Here is a 14,542-nt window from a genome sequence, read left to right as displayed (position 1 = left end):
TGCTTTTCACCTCCGCCAAACTTTCGATATTATTCCCATTTTACACGCACGTTATATAAGGCATGTGCTTTTTCAAAAAAATTTAAGTTATTAACCTCACTGCGGTTAAAATGAATTAAATAATTTACAAGGGAAATTCCAGTTCGCTGACTGTTTTCGCCACGTGATTTTTGTTTCATCAGAATTACTTGGGTAGGGGCTATACCAAGTCATTCTGTCAAAGTAATTTTGATCTCATCAACGGTTTGATCGTTGGTGAGACCTTTCAATACAACCTTGAACGCTCTTCGTATCATATGTAAAAAATTTATACATCTCTTCAGTTAAATACTGAATAAGACGATTCCAATCTTTCAATGTTTGGGCCAGTAAACTGCATTCGCCTCTTCGGCCAATTTTATAAGTAACTTTGACGTCGGTGAGAAACGTAGAAAGTTCTCTTTTAAAAATATTAAATTCAGAAGCAATAGTTACCACAATAGGTGGAACTTTCTCCTTTTTTACAGAAATTTCACTTTGAATAGTTTTACTTTCGAACATTTCAATTTCGCTGGCTTCTTGCTCAGGCAGAATATCATATAAATTTTCACTGCATAAGCTAGTTTCAGAAAGAGATGCCTCTCTTTTCCTCCCCGTAGCGATGCGTGGTTTCTTTTTTCGTCCTGCCATTTCAGGTTGTTACAGTTAGAATAAATATAAGTACCGTACACATGAAGCAGAGCAATGAAGTCGCAGTAGTCGAGGGCACACGCAATATTCCACCAGAAACCACACTACTTTGAAGCAGTTGAAGTTTGATAGCCACCGACAGTCCGCCAGTCTCTAACCAAAGCGACGCTGCTAAAAAAAAATGACAGGAAACAGGCAGTACGGCTTATGAGGAATAAAACGAACTGTCAAACGAGAGACAGTCAACTCGATCGAGAATTTCTTTTTGTGTGAGAAGTCGTCGGGTGCACATCGCAAGTCAACCGCGGACGGAGTTACTCTTGGTGAGAAAAAATTGTAACCTTACATAGCCACACCATATTGAAGCCATCGTCCTCGTTGCAGAAGAGCCGGCGAACGATCAAGCCAACTACGGACAAAATCCCGCTGAGGCATTAAGGAGAGAAAACCAAGAAAGGCCCTCCAGAGAGGTAACAAAAAAATTATAAATGAATGAGTAACACCTGTACTCACATGGTGATTTGTGCACAGGGCTCTTTTTTCCTGTTTCTTTTTCCTGTTTTTGTGCTGTGGTGCGGTGTTCCAAGTTTCGGCGGCGTCGGATTCGAACGGACTGTTCGGAAACGTGCAAGTCGGCACGGGAAGGACTGGAGCGGCTTTGAAGATTGTCAGCTGGGAGCGGTGGCGGACTGGTGTTGCTGGGCGGACGCCGCGAAGACCGGATGGCAGTCAAGTGAGCTAGATTAAGCAACGTGGGGTCGCACGGAGCGCGAAATGCCCGGCGACAAAAGTTGACAGGGAATGAAAAGCATAGGAGATTAGAGCGGGACGGGATGAAGAAGGGAGGAAAATACAAAGAAGTTGTTTAAGTAGATTTGTGGCCAATTTTCTTCAGTTTTGGGAAAAGCCTTTTTATGATGAGGTTAGTATATAGTAAACCTATAACATTGGCGCCCAACTGAAAGATCCACATATGATTTATTTATTTGGTTACCGTTAAGTGAATTATTTTTGAAATTTTCGTTTTGTGATAGTCACGGTTTGTTTTATAAGATTATTTAACACATTTTGGTTTTGTTATACCCGATAAAAAATCCACTAAAATGGATTATACTCATCTTACAGATGAGGAGATAACCTACGAATTGGCGCTACGCCACATGGTCAACTTAGGACCAATGACGCACCGACTCAAAGTTCAGCGATTGAACAACGCGGTGCAAGATGATCTTGCAAAAAATATTAGTCGATCGGAGTCGACGCACATCATGAGTCCGACCGTCAACTTTGAAGTTTGCCAATTGGCGGTTGCGACAATACAAAATGAAATTCAACATGCAATCAATAATCATGACATTCATGCACTTACAGTGCTTCTATCGCGTCTTACACACTACAAAAATCGATTGGCCATTGTAAAGCCACCGGGTTTCCTTTCAGAAGCGGTCAAGTCTGCTCGGTCGCTCGTAAACGAGCTTCACAGTGAAGTGAACAGTGTATTAGCCAATCCAGTGAGTCAGCTAGTGCCACGAATAACAGCAGGGGAAGCAGGAGCAGTTGGTAGAGATGCCACGGATGGAGAGCACAATTTCAGCGGAAGAACAACGTTGCCAGCAGCTAGTTCACCGGTAGTCGCAGGTCGAGGCCGAGGTAGAGGATTGCCAACACATGACTTCTCGGGATATCGGTGCAGTCAGGGAGGAGTGCAGTCGGAGGGACATGTTACACCACATCAAAGCATTAATGCATCCAGCGATTGGCAACCGCAAACCAACGGAGAGATAGCGACTAGAGAGCAACAACGCAATGAAGCAGCAGGCATACAACACACTGCAGCCGGCATGGGGAGACGCATTTTTGGACAGCAAACGCAAACCGCCACAGCAATAGGCGATTCAAGGTGTCGCGATGTACGCGACCAGTTCGATCAGCTACGGGATGACATGCTGCGCTATTTACTGAGGCATGATGCCAGACCAACAGCGGAAAGAGGCGAGGATAGGCGTATACTAAAGGCGATTCACAACTGGCCGTTCAAATTTAGAGGAGAAAAGGACACAACATCCTTGAACATTTTCTTGGATAGGGTGGAGACATTCGCTAGATCGGAAGGCATGAGTGATGAGGTATTACTAGCTTCGATCAAACACTTACTACAGGAGGATGCATTGGACTGGTACGCGCGAGCTATGGTGCAAGGTTCTCTAGGCTCGTGGGAAGCATTTAAACATGAAGTACGAAAAGAGTTTCTGCCAAGTCAGTACGCACATATCTTGCGTCTAGAAGCAAGCTTCCGTTATCAAGGATTGAATGAGCCGTTCGCCAAGTTTTATCGGGATATCTCGGCTTTGTTCCGATTTGTTTCACCACAAATGCAAGAGGATGAAAAACTTTTCATCGTGAAAAAGAATATGAGCGAGGACTACGCCGTGATCACTGCCGCCGCAAGAGCACGCACACTGAAGGAACTACTCGAAGTATGTACGAGCTACGACGAGACGAAGATGCTACACAGCAGGCAGCGCCGCACACCAATTCCGCATAACGCGTTACTGGAACCCAATTTCGCAACTCCAGCAGCGCCGCAAAAACCAGCAGCTCCTTCTCATCAATATCCTCGGTTGGGTAGGGTACACGCAGTAACACAGGAAGAAGACATACAAGCCGCAGCAGAAGGCAGGCGAGTCGCATCAGAGAGGGATGAAACGCTTCTAGTAAACGACAGGGAGGATTGGCAGTTCAAGCTTGATCACTTGGTGGAGCAAGTGAGCGCGATGAACGCGTTTCTCACAGCGAGAGGTCCTAGACCGGAACACGCTCAAAGCGATGTTGATTGGACACACAGCGGCCAGCAAACTCAATCAAAACAATGGTCGTCGGCTCAAAAACCACCCGCAAGACAGCCTGCACATGCGCAAGTCTCACAACCTTCGCAAGGGACGCCGGTCAGTCAGTATCAGCAAGCGCGCACACCACAAGACCGACAAGCGCAGTTCGAGAGAAGGGAGCCCACAATGGATTATCGGCAACTAACGTTGATGTGTTGGAACTGTGACGAAGAGGGACATCGTTTTATGGACTGTCCGAAGCCGCAGGCCATTTTGTTCTGCTACAGATGTGGACGGAAGGGATACTCCCTACGCAGCTGCATAACGTGTCGCACAGACACGGGAAACAGAGCAGCGGAGAATCTGCAATAGTGGGCGGCGAATCTCCGCAGCAGTTTAATAAGCCCTTCAACACTACCGAACTAGGACAACTTGACTCGATTGTGATAAATCCCGGACATGACATTCGACCACATGCTATCATTAACATCCTAGGCAAGGAACTCAGCGCGTTGCTCGACAGCGGTGCAAATTGTTCGCTACTAGGAGGGAAGAACGTGCAAATAGTAGAGCAGCTGCAACTACGGAAAAGTGAGCTACAGGGCGGAATAAAAACGGCTGATGGTACACAACACCGAATTCGGCATTTTGTTCAAGTTCCAATAGTGTACAACAACCGCAACGATACTTTACCACTACTTCTCGTACCGACGATTCCGGATTGCGTGATCCTTGGTATGAACTTCTGGAACAAATTCGGGGTGAAAGCGATTTGCTGTTCAATGGAAGTACAGGTGGAGACAGCACCGGAGCAAAACGAGACCGAGCTAAAGTCACTAACGACAGAGCAGCAACAGCAGCTTCAGCGTACAATCGAACTGTTTCCCAAGGCGAGTGAAGGCATACTAGGAAGAACCACCCTATATGAGCACAGGATAGACGTGGGTCAAGCTCTACCACGCAAGCAACGGCATTACCCGATGTCACCATACGTTCTAGAAGAAGTTAACCGCGAAATTGACCGCATGGTCGCTCTTGACGTTATAGAAGAGGCTATGTTTTGGCCATGGAACAACCCGTTGGTTGCAGTAAAAAAGAAGACGGGAAAGTATCGAGTTTGCTTGGACGCGCGCCATCTGAATTCCATTATGGTAAACGAAGGGTATCCGATTCCACAAATATCCGCAATACTGAACAACTTAGGAGGCTGCGCATACATCTCATCGATCGATCTGAAGGACGCGTTCTGGCAGTTACCCTTGCAGAAAGCGTCGAGACCATTGACCGCATTTACCGTACCATCCAGAGGACATTTCCAGTTCAAGGTAGTGCCGTTTGGGCTGTGCACCGCCAGCCAAGCATTAGCGCGTCTTATGACCAAGCTCTTTGCTGATATGGAGCCACAGGTATTTCACTACTTGGATGATATAATCATCTGCTCAAGTACTTTTGCAGAGCACATCAAAACGCTGGAAGAAGTAGCAAAAAGACTGCAGCGAGCAAATCTGACCATTTCAGCAGAGAAGTCCAAGTTTTGTCTGCGAGAAATTAAGTTTTTAGGATATGTTCTGAATGAAAGCGGCTGGAAGACCGACGAGGAGAAAGTGGAGAGCATTGCGAAGTTCCCGATCCCCACAAATAGAAAAGAGGTTCAGAGATTCCTCGGACTTTGCAATTGGTATAGGCGATTCATTGCGGATTTCTCATACATCGCTGCGCCGATAACGGAGCTAACCAAATTGAAGACCAGGTTCAAATGGACTCCATCCGCGGAAGACGCTTTCTTAAGGCTGAAAGCAGCGTTGGTGTCGACACCCGTGTTGGCAATGCCGGATTACACAAAACCGTTCGCGATCGCATGTGACGCGAGTGACGTAGCGATAGGAGCTGTGTTGACACAGGAGACTGATGGCGAGGAACACCCGATCTGCTACTTTTCACAGAAGTTGTCATCGGCGGAGCGGAAATACTCAGTAACGGAACGAGAGTGCTTGGCAGTAATTCGAGCAGTTGAGAAGTTCCGTGGCTACATCGAAGGAGTTCACTTCACCGTATATTGCGACCATGCAGCCCTGAGCTATTTGAAGTCTATGAAAAACCCAACAGCGCTCATGAGTCGTTGGCTGCTCAGGTTAAATGCGTTTGACTTCGAAATAAAATACCGAAAAGGAAGCGTAAACGTAGTCCCTGATGCGCTTTCCAGGATCGTGGCGAGCGTAGCACTCACGGTGGATCAAATCAAAGATCCTTGGTATAGAAGCTTACGAGAGCGTGTACTCGAGAAGCCGGACAGTTTCCCAGACTTTCGAGTTACTAACAACGAACTGTACAAAAATTGCCTCTGCAGAGACGGGTTGGGATTGGCAATCCACAAATGGAAGAGGGTAGTTCCGCAAGAAGAACGAGAGGAGGTCATTAAAAGATTCCACGACTCACGAACCGCAGCACATCTCGGTTTCCAGAAGACTTGGGGGAAGGTACAATCTTATTTTCACTGGCCGAACCTGCGAGAAGATGTCAGCAAGTACGTGCGGAAATGCGGAATATGCAAGGCAAGCAAGGCAGCGAACACGAAAATGATGCCGCAGATGGGAAAACTGAAACCGGCAAAAGTTCCCTGGGAACTCATCTCGATGGACTTTGTGGGTCCGCTGACTCGTTCCAAACGCGGCAACACAGTAATACTCGTTATTGTAGACTGGGTCACCAAATACGTCATTGCACATCCGATGCGCAGCGCAGACTCATCAAAGATGGTGGAGTTTCTTGAACAGGAGGTATTTCTTAAGTTCTCGCGGCCACGCATCGTCCTGTCGGATAACGGAAAGCAGTTCCAGTCGCAGGTCTTCAAAACGCTTTTGCTTCGCCACAAAATCGAGCACATGAAAACAGCCTATTACTGCCCGATGGTTAACAACGCCGAGCGCGTAAATCGAGTGTTGATTGCATGTATTCGGTCGCTATTGGATGGAGATCATAAAGAATGGGATCAGAACATTCCGGCAATCATGGCAGCAATCAACAGTGCCAAACACGAGGCTACTGGCGTAAGCCCGCACTACGCAAACTTCGGTAGAGATTTGGTGCTACACACGGACCTGTATACGCAACAGCAACTGAACACGGCGGAGGATCCGAAAGTGGCACAGGAGATGCGCCTATCAACGATTCGACGGATACACGAGTACATCCTGAAACGGATTAAGGGAAATCACGAAAAGATGAGGCAGCGGTACAATACGCGAAAACGAACAACCTCGTTTAAGATTGGAGACGTGGTTTAGAGAAGGTCATTTGTACTGTCATCGAAGGTAAACCACGTAAACCAAAAACTAGAGCCAAAATTCGTTCCAGCCATTGTGAAGGATGTCATAGGCTGCAACTTGTATCTGCTAGAAGACGTAGCCACTGGTAAAAAGGGTAGGTACCACGCAAAGGATGTCAAAGCAGACTAAGTGCAGTTGTTCAAGCTATGTCCACAGGCTAGACCTGTCAACAAAAAAGCAACTTGCTACCAAAATACCGCGTAACAACCGGGAAAAACCGCGAGCGCCAGGTGTGATGAGCAACAACATTTTAAAACTACCTCTCCACCTGGACAGCGTAAATCGGACCATCCTTGCCGAAGCAGATCCCAAGATCGCGCTGAAAATAAGTAACTGACGCACCCGAAAGCAGAGGAAACAAAAGTGGTAACGCATAACCGCTTGCCGTTCGCGATTCGGGAGAAATCGTACCCTGTCGGGCTGGAAACGGTTCGCAGGGAGTTTCGCAACACTCTAACAAGTTCCTGGATAGGAGGAGCGGAAACCTCGAGATCGGCGGTCGAACCGTGGCGACGGAGAGTGGAAGCTTACGGCCACTATCAACGAAACAGGAAACCATAGGAGTGAAATTAATCGACAAATTAGAAACCGGCAACATCAGAGCACAGGCGAACCGCTATCGTAGAGAAAAAAAAAACGACTTACGAGCTTGACAGAAGGACGTAGCAGCCCACACAGGCGCGCCGTTTGCGGAACGAGAGAAACCGGGAAAGTGGAAGCAGAGGTAACACGACGGAGCAGAGCAAGACAACGAAAACGCACAGCAGATCGGCGCGAAGCAAAATTAGTTTGAGCAAACAAAAAAAAAAAAAGTCTCAATTTTGACAAAGCAAGCGCCAACATTATCGAACAATTCGTCGTCCTCGACCACAAAGTGATGTCACGCCTGCCGTTCACGAAGCGAGAGAAATCGTACACTGCGGAATTGGATCAGGTCACGCAGGGCAGACCACCAGTCAGGTTCCTCACAGGTCAGCCGTTACCAGATCGGGAGAAACTGGAACCACCAAGCTATGAGCAACACCAGCTACAAAAAGCACTAGCCAAAACACGCAAGACGGAAAGAGTTGTACGCCTGGATTGGTGCCATACAGTGTGTTAGATCCAACGGCAAATTTGCAAGACCAGTAATTTCGGGTCAGATACAGTTGTGATAGGGGTCGTCATGAAATTTTCCATTCCAAAGTAACGCGAATCTAAGGCGCGGTAAAACCTTAGCTCTGGGCTCATGGCGATCAAGGGATTAAATACTCCTGTGTAGGTTATACCCATATCCTGGATATAACCTACCAGGACTTTTTCCGGAAAACCCTGTACGCGCCTTTGGCGCGGAATTAATACACAAGATAACGGTGGACTAACTAACTTTATTTTCGTACATCACTACTTAAATATACCCTACCGGTAACTCAGAGAGAGAGACTTTCTCCACTCTCTGTTTACCTTACTAATCTCTTAACCTATAATCTAGTACCGCATGTACGATAGAACGCATGCGAGAGCATCAACACCGTTGAACCGGCGACTCCTGTTTTGTTTATAACACAAAACTTGTTTATTTTATTCGAGTTTGTTTGCCTGTAGCACAGCAGAAGGCTGCGCGAAGTTCTTTGCCACCTGTGGCATAATCTGTTGATACATAGAGTGTTGACAGAGCCGTTCGCGGTCCTCTGTCAAGGGAACCAAATGTTTCGCCTGACTAAAGCATAGCAGAAGGCTATGCCCTCCTAGGAGCAAAATTAAACTTTAATTATAAGGCTCGTGACGGAGCATAAGGTATTTTCTGCGCGGGTGTGACGTCACATCTGCCACCCCGCCTAGTTGGCCATTATCTAGAAGAGATGATGGTCACATGGTCCGTTCTGACGGCCGATAGGTGTGTTTTTCTCTTTTTTATTACAATTATTCTCGCGTTTTTATGCAACTATATACACCGTTGTTTTTTTATAATATGTTTTTTTTTCTCTGGCAAATTACATTAGTTTACATTATCATACATGACATATTCCTTATTTAGAATTAACAATTGCTTGCTCGCCTGATGCGCTGCGTCGTGAAGATATCCGCTGTTCAGCTGTCGTGTTTAAGCGACGGGTTACAGGGGGTTTGAAACGGGAGGGTGCGTCTGGCAGTAGAGGTTCTCATCGGTTGTTTGTGATGTAATCCTCGCGAACTCATCTTTAAGGCTTCATCGGGTTATTTGCAATAGTTCAATGGTTATCATTGCACTTTAATTTAAGGCTCCAGTTCAGCTGGTTGTTTTACGATTGTTCAGAATGTGTTGTTGAACTTTAATGTTGGGTTAGCCGTGTCCCTTTGACATAGATCGGCTGTATTTTTGTTTGGCTGATAGTATTGTTACGCGCCGTGTGGCGAAAAGATTTGCGATTGCCACTGGCTCTGTTGCATAATGCAGTCACTTGGTTTATCATCTTTAACTGTCTGCGCGGGGTGTCCAATTACCCGCAAACATATGTGCGCACACTTTCAAATCGTAGTGCGGAAGAACATAGTTGATTAAACACGAGCAAAATTTTATAGCGTCATTTTGCTTGTTTGGCTTTGACCTCGAATCCTTATTTGTAGAAGTCAATAACTCTCTATGAGTAATATATATTTGGAGCAAATTATTACTTCCTTCTTTGTATAGTTTGATGTATTCGTCTTTGCGCTGAAGTCTCGATTCAGGCTCGACCATGAGCCGCTTTGATTGAGTTCTGTTGCACATCTGGCCTCTTCAGGGGTCAAAAACTGGGTACTGCTCGTCTCCTCTTGGTAATATCGTTTGGCTTTACCTCCATCTCGACCATAGACACCCGCCGTTCAACTCCCCTCGCAACCGACTGCTTTCCTTTTCGCGCTGTACTGGGCATCATGGTATGCCCCATCTCGACATCCGTTGTAATCACCCCGGTCGTCTTCGATGATCAGGAACTCGTCTCGTTGTCAATTCTTAGATGCTAGTTGCCCTACTTAGCAAGTGGTGCATTATTTTTTTGCCATTATTATATCAATTCTTTTTTGGTTTCGTTACTTTTTCCACTTGCTGTTTAAAACTACTGTTCACTCGCGTACGGGCTTCTTACATTCTATTTTCTACCCTACGCTTCTGCTTACAATCTAGGCCCGTATTATTCTTCTTTTCGGATGACATAATCTGGTTTCTCTTCCCCTACTAAGTTGTTTATCTCTATTAGTATTCAATTTTACAAACATAACATTTCAAATGTGCATTGTTTACTTTTTTTTTTATCATACATTCTCTAACTTTGGTATTCGATGTTTTTTTTTGTTTGACATTACAAATCATTGCGCCACGTATCAATTCCATTTATCTGTATTAGGCTTTCTTATTCTTTATTCCGCGTTAAAATATCAGTTTAACTTGTCTTGTGGCTCATTATTAGTTTTTTTCTCATCAAATGTGCTTATGTTCTTCAAATAACTTTCTTCAATTTTATCAAGTAGCTTAGCTTTGGTTACATATTTTCTTCATTTTGCGTTTTTTCCAAATATTTTCCTCCTTCTTCTAATAACAGTTTTCAATAAAATAAATCTGTTTCCGCACAATGTATTATTTTTTCATCTCTCTGTTTTTGTTTCATCATGTTTTCATCGAACAAACCGCATTGGTTCAATCTTTTCTTGTCCTTTGTCAAGTATTTCCTGTCTGATTCATAAATAAATCTTTTCATTGTACAAACCGCGTTGATTAAATATTTATCGTTTTCTTCTGTCTTGATTTACAATGTTCGTCTAATAACTGGCGTGTTCTTAACACCTCATATCATCTTCTATGTGCACTTAAAATGTCCCGTCACTTTCTCATCTGCTTTATTCTTTAATCTTTTGCATCTCTTTTTGAATCTGTTATTATTTAAATTTCGATTTGTCTCTTGCTACTGTCATACTTACACTACTTACACTTCTCCTGGTATGCAGTAGTCTGCATATTTCCTCTCCCCCTTCCATCCGAAGGTGCGACCGCCCGCTTTAGAGATTCCTGAAAGATAAGAAGGTTAGGAAATAAACGAAAACTCGCACACTCAATCATCCTGGGCCGGTTATTCCCTTGTTTTTCTTTCACCCAATTTGCACTTCCGCCAATCATTCTGGGTAACCACCCCGTTGTCTACATTCGCTCGTCCTTAACTAAAATTAGAATAGTCTGAATCTCCTAAAGTCAGCAGTCTCCTTGTTCGGTAGGTTTTGCCTTCTTGTCCAAAGTCTCTCCTAGTTCTATTGTTTTCCGTCATTTAAGTTTTCTCCCTTTCAAAAAAGAAAAAAAAAATCCAATACTTCATTAATCGGTTTTCTTTTCTCATTGGGCCATCAGCCATTAATCAAATCTCGTTTTCATGAGGTCTTTGTTCACTATATAATTTTCCCATGTTTACATTTGCATTTTACAAAAAACAAACAAATGCTGTTTCAATTTCTATTAACTCTTTAATTTTCCATCACCACCTTCCAGGTCATTCTAGTCATTCAAATTCCCCAAGTTTTCTATTTATTTAACTGTTATCGGCTGGGTTACTCGTCCCTCACGCCTCCATTCGTATTTTAATTTTTTCAATTGTGTTATGCCATTTGACCGGTATCCTCCAAGGCTGTATATCTCTATCGGCGACTTTTCGTATTTTTTCACGTCATTTCCTTTTTTAAACCTTGTTACGCCTTTTGATTCCTGTCATTGAAAGGCTCTTGATATTTTCGGCGACTTTTTCTATTTCTTCACGCCTTAACTTCAGTATATTTTTTTCGTTTGGTTCTGCTTCTTCAATAAAATCATTCATCTTTCTCGGCGACTTTTCGTATTTTTTCACGCCTATATTTTACTTCCACCTTACTTTTTCATACAGTTTTAGGTGCTTGCTATTATAACTCATGCCCTCCAATATCGTATTTCATTAAATATATTCTGTCCGTTAACCTTGAAAGCATAGTTTAAGTTCATATATTCAGTCATAATAACGCTTAAGCCGGTTATTATGAACTTTTTCTAAACGATTTCCGTTTCTAATTACTGTGGTCATTTCGCTTGGAATGTCCACTACTTCATATGGTCCTCTCCATATGTTCTGAAGCTTTTGACCTGATCCTGTCGGGACTGATTTCACTAAAACTAAATCGCCATACATGGGCTGCCATTCATTTGCCTTTCTGTCATAAACTTGCTTGCGCTTTTCTTTTGAATCCTTTAGGTTGGCCTTCGCGTTCGCGTGGAGGTCAAAAAATATTTTTTTCATCTCTTGTGTATATGTTTCATATGTCAAATTGTCCACTCCATTCCGCTTGTAAATGGAGGTGGGAATGCGTGCTGTACGTCCATACAACAATTCGAAAGGGGTGTACCCCGTTGATGAGTTTACTGAAGTATTATACTGAAATGTAAAAAATGGGAGTAAGTTATCCCACGTGTGCGGTTTTCCGCCAATAAATTGCCTTAGGTAAGTTTTTAACTCCCGATTAGATCTTTCCACCAAATTTGCTTGTGGGTGGTACGGACTCGTCGTTATTTTCTTAATTTTCAAAATTTTGCACACATCTTTCATGAGTGTGCTTACAAAATTCGCACCGTTATCTGTAACTAACTCCAACGGTACGCCAAATTTGCAAATATAATTCTCTACAAAAGTCCTCGCTACCGTCTGGCTTTCTTGGTTTTCCATAGGTGCGACAGTTAAATATCTAGTTAGGTCGTCTTGCATGACCAGACCATAACGATTTCCTAAGTCGGACTCGGGCAATACTACTATATCCATGTATAATTTTTCAAATGGCTCCGATGCGGTTGTGGTGATCTGCATCGGTATCTTGTTTGATCTTCCAATTTTGTTCTTTTGGCAGGAATCACACTGCCGAACGTAGTTCTCGATATCCCGTTTCATCGTAGCCCACGTAAAAAGTGTGCCAATTCTTTGGCGCATTCGTCGCGCTCCTACGTGCCCTCCTAAGGGTGCATCGTGAAATTCCTTTAAAATTGTTTCCACTTGATCTGGCGCAATTACTGTACGCTCGCTATTAGCATTATATAATACTATTTGTTTTTCTAGCTTACCCGCTAGGAACTGAATCATTTGCAGAATCTCCTGCTGCTTGATTTTTCTGAATGATATTAGGTGAATGACCCCGGCTGCCTTTACTGCCGCGGGGCTTTTATTGAAGCTATCTAAAAATTGTGAAAAAAATTTCCGGCAATCGATTAATGAACTTTCGCTGCCGTCCACTATGAAACCGCCCACCTTCTTGTCTTTAAATTTGAGTACACCATCCTCTACGTAGTCTTTCAATCCTTGTGACAGCTGATACAGTGTCTGAAGTTCTCTGTACGCCGTCCGACTGTTCAAAATGACAAGACGAGCTTCGATATTCCTCTCGTCCAATATTCTCTTCGAGACTTCCACCGTCTCACTTGGTATCAGGTCATTTGATAATGCCTGTGAAAAGTCATCATATGAAATGTTGACGAGTTGTTGCTCATCCTCGTCTTCAGCGATGTCCGCAATGTCTATGGCACTCAAATCTTGTATTGTGCCGTTCAAATTATCCAAAGCGTTCTTCTGCTGCTCTAGCAGGCGTTTCTGCTGGCGCGTAATCATGGCTATCTGCCTGTGGGGTGAACTTTCCTGCCCCTGACACGTCCCATCTGATAAACGTGACAAAAAATCGGCGACTATATTTTCGCTACCCTGTTTATACCTGATGCTGCATTCCAAACCCTGCAACTTTAGTCTCAATCTTGTCAGCGTTGGAGATGTCTCTTTGAGCCTCCAAATCGCTATAAGTGGTCTGTGGTCTGTGTAAACGATAAACCTTTGACCAAAAATGTAATGTTTGAAGTATTCTATGGCCCATACAATAGCCAATAGTTCCTTTTCTATGATATGATATCTGGTCTCTGCACCTACAAGTGCACGACTCGCGAACGCGATCGGCCGGTGCATGGATTTTTCATTCGACAGGACGGCTCCAATAGCATAATTGCTAGCGTCTGTCGTAATAACGAAAGTGTCTTGATAATCTGGCCGGACTAAAACTGGCTCTGTAATCAGCGCGTTTCTAAGGAATTCGAACGCTTCCTGACATTCTTTTCCCCACACAAATTTAGCGTCTTTCTTCAACAAATCATTCAGCGGCTTGCGCTTTTCCGCGATGTTGGGGATAAACTTCCCGTAAAAATTTACTGTTCCCAGAAATGACCTTATACCTTTTACGTTTGTGGGTGGCTTAAGGCTTTGAATGGCCTTAATATTTGCATTGGTGGGTTTTATGCCTTCTTCATTAACGACATGACCCAAATACTCCAGTTCCTTTTTCAAAAACTGACACTTTGATGGTTCTATTTTTAAGTTATGTTTGCGCAAAGCTTGTAATACTTTTCGCAAGTTATCATTATGGTCGGTGATAGTGTCACCGAAAACTATAATGTCATCGAGGTAGACAAAAGCTTTCACGTCCCCTATCTCAAAGAGAACAGTATTCATAAGTTTTTGGAATGTTGAGGGGCTGTTCTTTAACCCCATCGGCATCCGTGTAAATTCGAAGTGGCCTTTGGGAGTGGAAAACGCCGTCTTAGCCGCATCTCGGCGGTCTATCGGGACTTGATAGAACCCCGATTTTAAATCAATTGAGGAGAAAAATTTTGCTCCTCCAACATTATCCAATATCTCATTTATAAGAGGTATTGGGTATACAAATGGCTTGGTAACTTCGTTC

Source organism: Wyeomyia smithii, chromosome 3 (assembly GCF_029784165.1).
Source record: "Wyeomyia smithii strain HCP4-BCI-WySm-NY-G18 chromosome 3, ASM2978416v1, whole genome shotgun sequence".
Classification (NCBI taxonomy): Eukaryota; Metazoa; Arthropoda; class Insecta; order Diptera; family Culicidae; genus Wyeomyia; species Wyeomyia smithii.
Note: the sequence above shows the minus strand (reverse complement) of the source record.